Raw genomic sequence first — 9,560 nt, 5'->3', positions numbered from 1 at the left:
TTCGCGTCCCGAGCTCAGGCCCTGCGCGCTTCGCCGCTTTGGAGCCGCTCTTCTAGAGCTGGGCCGCCGCCGCCTGCTGCGGGCGTGGGCTTGAAGGGCACCTCCGCACTTAAGCCTTGGTAAGCCCCTCCCGCCTAGGGATGTGGACTCGCGAAGCTGGGGCCCTGAAGGCAAAAGGTGGTGGACTCCTCCTAGCTTTTGGAAGTTGCTGTTTTCCAGAGAGCTCTCTCATCCCGGTGGCTTCTGTCACTTGCAACGTGCTGACCATTCAGAAATCACTCACGCCATCCGGAACTGGTCTCTTGAGCTCCAGGGCGGCTGCCCAGAAGACATCTCCAGTTGGTTGTCCCAATCTTAATGTACCTTAATTATCTCAAGTTCGTATGCATTCCTGCTTCTTATGGCCTGTAGTCCTTGTATTGGTAAACGGCATCATCCGCGCAGTCCTGCCAACCAGAAAACTTTATAATCATTCTGGAGTCCTTTCCTTCTCCTTGCCAATTCAGTAGCTCCCTGGGCTCTCCTTTTTTTTTTTTTTTTTTTAAACCCCCCCTTGGGGAGAGGGGTATTATGGTGTTAAAACAAAGTATTTATAATTTTAATCATTTCTAAATGTAAAGTTCGGTGACATTAAGTACATTCGCACTGTTGTGTAATAGTCACCACAGCTGTACCCAACTTCATATTCTTTTGTAGGTGGATATCGTTTTTCCAGCACCGGTTCTTGAAGACTGTTCTTTACCCTTTGAATGGTCTTGACACCTTTGACCATATATGTGACGGTTTATTGCTCTGTCCTCTCACCTTTGAGGAAGCGTGAGTTCTTCAACTTCATGCTTTTTCAAGATTGTTTTGACCCTTTGAAGCTCCATATAAATTTGAGGATGACCTTTTACATTTCAGAGAAAAAGGATGTTGTAATTTTGATCTTGTGTTGAATCTGTAGATCACTTTGGGATGGCATTGCTGCTTTAACAAGTTTAAGTGTGACTTCCTGTGAATGCAGAACGTCTTTCCATGCATTGAGGTGTTTATTAATTTCAGCAATGTTTTCAGGCTCTCAGGGTATTTAATTCTTTTTGATAATATTGTAAATGGAATTGTTTCTTCATTTCCTTTTCATAGTTTTCATTGTTGGTGTGTAGAAACACCAGGTTTTTGTGTGTTGGTGTTACACCCAGCAACATTAACTGAATTTTTGTTTTTGCTTCAGTAGCTTTTTTGTGGGTTCTTTGAGATTTTCTCTCCATATAATCATGTTGTCTGTGAATAGAGATAGTCTTACCTCTTCCTCTTCACAATTTGCTTTTTATTTCTCTTTCTTGTCTAATAATCTTGGCTAGAATTTCGAGTACAGTGTTTAATAGCAGCAGTGAAAGGCGACATCTTTGACTTGTTCCTGATCTTAGAGGGATACCTAAATTATTGAGTATGGTGTTCAGTGTGGGTTTTTAACAAATACCTTTATCATGTTGAGGAATTTTCCCTCTAAAATTAGTTTTATGAGGTTTTATTATGAAAAGCATTATAGTTTGTCAGATGCCTTTTCTGCATCCATTGAGATGATTGCGTGTTTTTCTTCTCTTGGTTTCATTAATGTGATATATTGCATTGATTGATTTTATGTTGAACCACCCTGCATTCCTGTGATAAGTCCCTCTTGGACATGGAGAATAATCCTTTTAATATTTTTTTTTTAAAGATTTTATTTATTTATTTGACAGAGAGAGATCACAAGTAGGCAGAGAGGCAGGCAGAGAGAGAGGAGGAAGCAGGCTCCCTGTTGAGCAGAGAGCCCGATGTGGGACTCCATCCCAGGACCCTGAGATCATGACCTGAGCCGAAGGCAGCGGCTTAACCCACTGAGCCACCCAGGCGCCCCATCCTTTTAATATGTTGTTGGATTTGATTATCTTAAATGTTGAGGATTTTAGCATCTATATTCACAGGAGATACCAGTCTATAACTTACTTACGATGACTTTATCTGGCTTTAGTATCAGGATAATGAGGATCTCATAGAATGAGTTAAGAAATATTTCCTCTCTAATTTTTTTGGAAGAATTTGAGGAGGATTTGTGTTATTCATTTAATGTTTAGTACATTTCGGGGCACCGGGGTGGCTCAGTGGATTAAGCAGCTGCCTTTGACTCAGGTCATGATCTCAGGGTCCTGGCATAGAGAACCACGCTAGACTCCCTGCTCTGAGGGGTGTCAGCATCTCCCTCTTCCTCTGCCTCTCCTCCTGCTCATGCTCTCTCTGTCTCTTTCTCTCTCAAATAAATAAATAAATCTTTAATAAATAAATAAATGTTTGGTACATTTCACTGGTGGTCATCTGGGACAGGACTGTTTTTTTTTTTTTTTCGGGAGTTTTTGATTACTCACTTAATCTCTTGTTTTGTGTGTGCTGAGATTTTCTATTTCTTCTGAATCAGTTTAAATAGCTGGTGTGTTTCAAGGAATTTGTTTTATTTTCTAGGTTACTTAATTTGTTGGCTTACAGTTGTTCACAGCATTGTTTTATAATCCTTTTATTTCTAGAATGTCAGAAGTGATATCCACTTTCTGATTTTAGTTGTTTTCATAAAAATCTGTTGCTTTTTGTTGTTTTTTTTAAAAGAAACAGGTTTTGGTTTCATTGATTTTTCTCTTTTTTGTTCTCTAGTTTATTTCCACTCTCATCTCTTTTCTTTCTTTCCCTCTGCTAGCTTTAATTTTTCTTGTTTTAAGGTATAAAGTTAGGGTATTATTTTTGAGATCTTCTTTTTTAATGTAGCCATTTTCTTTCTTTTTTTTTTTTTAAGATTTTATTTATTTGACAGAGATCACAAGTAGACTGAGAGGCAGGCAGAGAGAGAGAGAGAGAGAGAGAGAAGCAGGCTCCCTGCTGAGCAGAGAGGCTGATGCGGGACTCGATCCAGGACCCTGAGATCATGACCTGAGTCGAAGGCAGCGGCTTAACCCACTGAGCCACCCAGGTGCCCCTAATGTAGCCATTTTCAATTATAAATTTCCCTCTAATCAGTGCCTTCATTGCATCCTATCAGTTTTGGTATGTTGTGTCATCATTTTCATTTGTTTCTAACATATGATCTAATTCCCTTTTGCTTTCTTCTTTAACCTATTGGTTGTTTAAAAGCATGTTATGTAATTTACATTTATTTATGTTACTGATTTCTGACTTCATTCCATTATGGTTGGAGACGATACATTGTTTGATACCTATCCTTTAAAATCTATTGAGGCTTGTTTTGTGGCCTAATTATATGGTCTGTCCAGGAGAATATTCCATGTGAATGTAAAAAGAATGTGTATTCTGCTATTGTTGGGTGGACTTTTCTGTACATATCTGTTAGGCTTAGTTGATTTCGCATGATCTTCAAGTTCTCTGTTTCCTAACTTAACTTCTATCTGGCTGTTCTATTCATGATTGAAAGTGGAGTACTGAAGTTTCCAACTGTTATTGTAGAACTTTTTATTCTTTCCTTTAATTCTGGTCATTTTTTCTTCATATATTTTGAGGGTCTCTTACCAGGTATATTAATGTTTATAATTTTTTTTAAGATTTTTTGTTTGACAGAGAGACAGTGAAAGAGGGAATACAAGCAAGGGAAGCAGGAGAGGGAGAAGCAGGCTTCCCACCAAGCAGGAAGCCCAATATGGGGCTCGATCCCAAGACGATGTGGGCTTAATCCCAGGACGCTGGGACCATGACTTGAGCCAAAGGCAGACGCTTAATGACTGAGCCACCCAGGCACCCCAATGTTTATAATCTTTATATGATCTTGCTTCATTGAACCTTTTATTAATAAATAGTGTCCTTCTTTGTCTCTTGTAACCAGTTTTTTGGATTTACAGTCTATTTTGTATGACATTAGTATAATCACCCACTCTCTTAGATTACTATTTATATGGAACTTTAAAAAAATATTTTTTTTAAAGTAAGCTCTTGGCCCAACACGGGAATCAAACTTAACGACCCTGAGATAAAGAGTTGCATGCTATACTGACTAACGCCAGCAGGAGCCCCTGCAATAGCTTTTTAAAAATTCTTTGACTTTAAACCTATTTGTATCTTTGGGTCGAAAGTGAGTCTTTTCTACGGATGTTGGAACTTTTCTTTTTTTTTTTTTTTAATCCATTCTGCTCATATCTTTGATTGAAGAGTTTACACCATTTACATTTTAAGTAATTACTGCCGAGGATGGGTTTATTTCTGCCATTTTGCTATTTCTTTTCTATAGGCCTTTGTGCCTTTCATTTCTTTTATAACTGTCCTTTTCTGTGTTTATTTGATTTTTTTTAGTGAAAAGTTTTAATTCACCTCTTATTTCCTTTCGTGAATATTCTATAAATATTTTCTTTGTGGTTGTCATGGGAATTGCATTTAACACCAAAGAGTTAAAACAGCGTAATTGAATTGATACCAACTTTAATAGCATACAAAACCTCTTGTATAGCTCTGCCCCTTCTTTCTGTTATTGATGTTACAGATTATGTCTTTATATATTCTCTGCCCAGTAACATAGATTAATATCCTAATGCACTTGTCTTTTAAATCATAAAGGAAATAAAAAGGGGAGTTACAAATTGTAATTATAATAATAATTACTTTTATAATTCCCCACACATTTATCTTTACTAGAGATCTTTATTTCTTCATATGGCTTCAAGTTACCGTTGAGCATCCTTTCATTTCAACCTGAAGGATTGCCTATAGCACTTCTGATGGCCAGGTTTATTGGCAAACTCCCAAAAATCAGATTATTTTAATTTCTCCCTCGTTTTTTTAAAGATTTTTTTAAAAGATTTTTAAAAGAATTTATTTATTTGACAGAGATCACAAGTAGGCAGAGAAGCAAGCAGAGAGGAGGAAGCAGACTCCCTGCTGAGCAGAGAGCCAGATATGGGGCTCAATTCCAGAACCCTGAGATCATGACCTGAGCCGGAGGCAGAGCCTTCACCCAGTGAGCCACCCAGGCGCCCCTCCCTCATTTCTGAAGCACAGTTTTGCCAGATACAGAATTCTTTATCAAGTTTTTTTTTGCTTTTTGTTTTTTTTTTTCCTTTCAGCACATTGATTATAATGAACCTACTGCTTTCTGGCCTCCAAGGTTTATGATGAGAATTTGGGTGATAATCTTATTGAGGCTTCTTTGTATGTGAAGAATCACTTCTCTTTTGCTGCTTTCAAGAGTCTCTCTTTTCTTTGGCTTTGTACAGTTTGATTCTCTCTTTTTTTTTTTTTAAGATTTATTCATTTGGGGAAAGGGCTCAGGGTTTGAAACATGGCGGACGACATGGACCAGCAACAAACCACCAACGCTGTAGAAGAGCCCCTGGATCTCATCAGGCTCAGCCTGGATGAGCGAATTTATGTGAAAATGAGAAATGATAGAGAGCTTTGAGGCAGATTACACGCTTATGATCAGCATTTAAATATGATATTGGGAGATGTGGAAGAAACTGTGACTACTATAGAAATTGATGAGGAAACATATGAAGAGATATGTAAATCAAAAAAACGGAATATTCCGATGCTTTTTGTCTGGGGAGATGGTGTTGTACTAGTTGCTTCTCCATTAAGAGTTGGCTGAAACAAAGAAGTTTATCGTGTCTGAAATATAGGAGTTTTTGTATGATTGCCTCTTTAAATGTAGAAGACATTCAAAAGAGAAACCTGTGTAAATTTTGATATTAAGAAGTGACCAAGGATTCTTCCACTCCTGAAATGAGTTGATTTACAGATAACTCAAAAATTCTTAAGCTAACGGGGCACCTGGGTGTTTTAAAGCCTTTGCTTTCGGCTCAGGTCATGGTCCCAGGGTCCTGGGATCGAGCTCCACATCAGGCTCTCTGCTTGACAGGGAGCCTGCTTTCTCCTCTCTCTCTGCCTATCTCTTCTGCCTACTTGTAATCTCTGTCTGTCAAATAAATAAATAAATCTTTAAAAAAAAAAATTCCTAAGCTATTGGGGCACCTGGGTGGCTCGGTGGGTTAAGCCTCTGCCTTTGGCTCAGGTCATGATCCCAGCATCCTGGGATCGAGCCCCGCATCGGGCTCTCTGCTCAGCAGGGAGCCTGCTTCCCCCTCTCTCTCTCTGCCTGCCTCTCTGCCTACTTGTGATCTCTCTCTCTGTGTCAAATAAACAAATGAAATCTTTAAAAAAAAAATTCTTAAGCTAACGGGCATTTTAATTTTTTTCCCAATGCTTTCAATAAATGTGATCGCCAAGATGCAGAACTCTTTTCAGGAATTAATTTGTTCTGTTGTTTTCTCAGACAATTTCTGGATTTGTTTTTCTTTTAAATTAAACTTGATGTTTCCTTTATTGATACATTTAAAAAAAGGATTTATTCATTTATCTTAGAGAAAGAGAGACAGTGTGCACCAAGTGCAGGAAAGGAGGGAAAAGCAGGGGGATAGAGAGAATCTCAAGCAGACTATGTGCTGAGTGTGGAGCCCTATGTAAGGCTCAATCCCAGGATCCTGAGATCGTGACCTGAGCAGAAATGAAGAGTTAGACCCTTAACCAACTGAGCCACCCAGGCGCCTCTGATTTTTTTTTTAATTAATTTATTTTTTTCAGCGTAACAGTGGCGCCTCTGATGATTATTCTTTCTCCCCTTTCTCTCTTCTTCTGGGATTCCCACACTGGTACGTTTCTCTTGATAGTGTCCCACAGATCCCTTAGACTCTATTCACCATTCACATTTCTTTTTTTCTTTTCTTTCTGTTCCTCAGATGTAGTAGGAAGCACAAGGAATCCGTCTCTCTACCTAGACAACAGTTGTACTGGCAGAAACTGAAGTAACTATTTTGGAACTCTGGAGTCTATTTGAATTCTTGCATCTTCCAGGAGAAAGTTTGGTTGGTAAATTGAGGTTAGTTTCAGTCAATGTCAGCCTCTAGAATGATAACACCCCCCTGTTTCCTACCCTTCAGCCCTGTGGCCAGCAACTATGTTCACATTCTGGTGTGACTTGCTGGAGCTGTGGTGGGAAATAAGAATCTTGTTCACCAAATACCTGGGTTCTGTATTTTGATTGCTTATTGCTCCTTTTGAGTTCTGAGATTCAGGCGCAGAGTGGCTGCCTTTGTTTCAACCTCCATAGGCTGAGCTGGTTTCTATGGGATTTGAAGGAACAGCTTCTGTTTTGTGTGTTTGTTTTCCCTTTTACCCCATTTGGGAGTCAGACATTTAAGGATTAGGATTAGGACATTCGGAAGCAACCACTTACATAGGGAAAATTAGAAAGCCAATGTGTATAACCAGGGAAAGATGAAGGCTCAGAAAAGAATTGAGAAGATATTGACCTTTCACCTTAGGCTGATCCTGATCCCTGGTACAGAGATAACCTTCAACAATAAAAACAAACAACAAAAAAACCCAAAACCAACAATCCCTAGGATGGGGGAGAATCTTATTTCCACAATTATCACATTATAACATTCAAATGTCCATTTTTTGGCAAAAAAAAATCAAAAGGCATATAAATAGGAAAGTATGGCCTGTTCAGAGGAATGAAATAAATCAACAGAAACCATCCCTGAGGAAGAGGAGACATCTGACTTACTAGCCAAAGACTTCAAACCAACTGTCTGGAAGTTGCTCACTGAGCTAAAAGGAAACATAGATGAAGTCAGAAAAGCTATGAGAAAAAAATGGAAATAGTATTAAAGATATAGAAATTATGAAAGGAACCAAAATAAAATTCTGAAGTTAAAAAGTACAATAGCAGAAATGACAAATTCACTAGAAGGGCTCAAAATCAGGTTTGAGCAGGCAGAAGATCAGCAAGCTTGAATATATTTCTTTTTCAAATATCTCTTAAATCCTGTTCCCTCCAACCCCATCCCCTTTGTTCTGCCTTAATCCAAATCTTTCTGATCTTAGGTGGCCTCTAAACTGTTCCATTTACCCTGTTTTGCCTTTTCTACTTCTGCCAGAATGGTCTTTTAGAAAATCCAGATCTGAAATTGGCACTGTCCTTAAAAACGTCTGAGGGCATCCATGGATGTATAGATTGAATTTCCTTTTTTTTTTTCCTTTTCATTTTAGCATTCATGGATTTTCCCATTCTGGCTCTAACTTACCACATTAATCTACTGAGCCTTGAAACAGAACTTCTAGTTTCCAGGAAATACCAAGTCTAGAGGAACAAATTCAATAACCTCTTGGGGAAGCAATCGTTCAAATCCAGAGAATGGGAAATTTTGCACTCAAGTGGCCTGATTTCTTCAGTAAACCTGTATCTTAGTATTTTTCTTAAGTGCTAGAGTAAAAACATACTTAAGGGATAGAACAACCAGATGTAGTGTGTGGCCCTGGATTGGATACTGATTTAGGAAAACTAGCTTTAAAAAAATATATTTCAGTCAACAAGGTATTTGACTATAGTAGATAATAGATAAGAGGCAAACAATTGAAATATTACATGATTTGGGAAAGCCAACTGTAAAAATATATTTAGGTTGAAAGAGAATTGGATGTGATCTAGGAATTGGATGTGGGGAAAATATACTGAAATGATAAGGTGGATATTGTTAATTGAATAAAGCAGATTGCTAAACCATGTGATCTCATTCTGAAAAACTATGTTGGCACACAAGGATCTGCATTACGGTATTAACATTGGTGGTGGGAATGTGATGTTTTATTTTTTACTGTAGCTTGTCTCTGTTTTCTATTCTCCAAGGCATACTGTACTGAATCTGTAATAAAATTTTATTTAAAAAGCTTATATTAAGATTTACATATATATTTGGGGTATACATAGTGAATCAAAGAATACACGAATGTATAGTCAACAAAATATTAAAATGCTTCAAGACTTCAGAAGATTTCCTAATATTGCATCTATTATTTGAAATTACTACTTTAAAATGGGTGTGTATTATTATGTAACTGTATAAGGAGAAAAAGAACAAAGCTATTTTCCTGCGGGAGTGCAGCCAAGTCTATTGTAATAGTAGACAAGTCACATAGAGGACTGCAACAGCACAACATTTTTGTGTTTTCTCTGGTTGGTCTGGATACATTATCCACAGGAAAACATTACATGACTCATTCACCAGGAAAAGAGCATAGGCTATTTTAATAAAGAAAAAGGAAGAGTAAGGCTGTATATTTTATAAGTTGTCATAACTTACTAGCACCTTTAGTAGCCATTGTTTCTGTTACCAGCTACATTGTAAAGTTATTCAGGACTTTAAATCTCATTTTATTACTTTTGCTCTATAGATCACTTTTGAATTTTTTTTTTTTTTTTAAGATTTTTAAATAACCTCTAAACCCAACGTGGGGCTTGAGCTCACAACCCCGAGATCAAGAGTCACATTCTCTAGGAGTGAGCCAGCCAGGTGCCCTACTTTTGAATGATTTTAAGATAAAATTTCAGCCCCTCTTCAGGTGACACTGAAACAAACTTATTTCTGGTCTGTTCTTTGTGTCTCAAGTACCTCAAGGCAACTGTGTTGCTGCCAGTGGCCCATGGACTTGAGGCAAACATTTTTGGCTTTTGGACTGAATTGTTACTTAGGCTGGACTCCTTTATA

At 38.0% G+C, this 9,560-nt stretch overlaps 1 long non-coding RNA gene and 1 pseudogene across 1 annotated transcript; both read left to right on the top strand.

Annotated features, from left to right (window-relative positions):
* Positions 1–8: 8 nt before the first annotated feature.
* LOC116569912 lies at positions 9–5,849 on the top strand (annotated as a pseudogene).
* A 732-nt stretch (positions 5,850–6,581) lies between these two features.
* Positions 6,582–8,170, top strand: LOC116569913. Its single transcript, XR_004277246.1, has 2 exons — positions 6,582–6,886; positions 8,065–8,170. It is a non-coding gene; the product is annotated as an uncharacterized LOC116569913 (long non-coding RNA).
* Positions 8,171–9,560: the final 1,390 nt, after the last annotated feature.

This window comes from Mustela erminea, chromosome 12, assembly GCF_009829155.1.
Source record: "Mustela erminea isolate mMusErm1 chromosome 12, mMusErm1.Pri, whole genome shotgun sequence".
In the NCBI taxonomy this organism is placed as follows: Eukaryota; Metazoa; Chordata; class Mammalia; order Carnivora; family Mustelidae; genus Mustela; species Mustela erminea.
The sequence above is the reverse complement of the archived record's forward strand: the minus strand, read 5'-3'. Positions and strand labels throughout refer to the sequence as shown.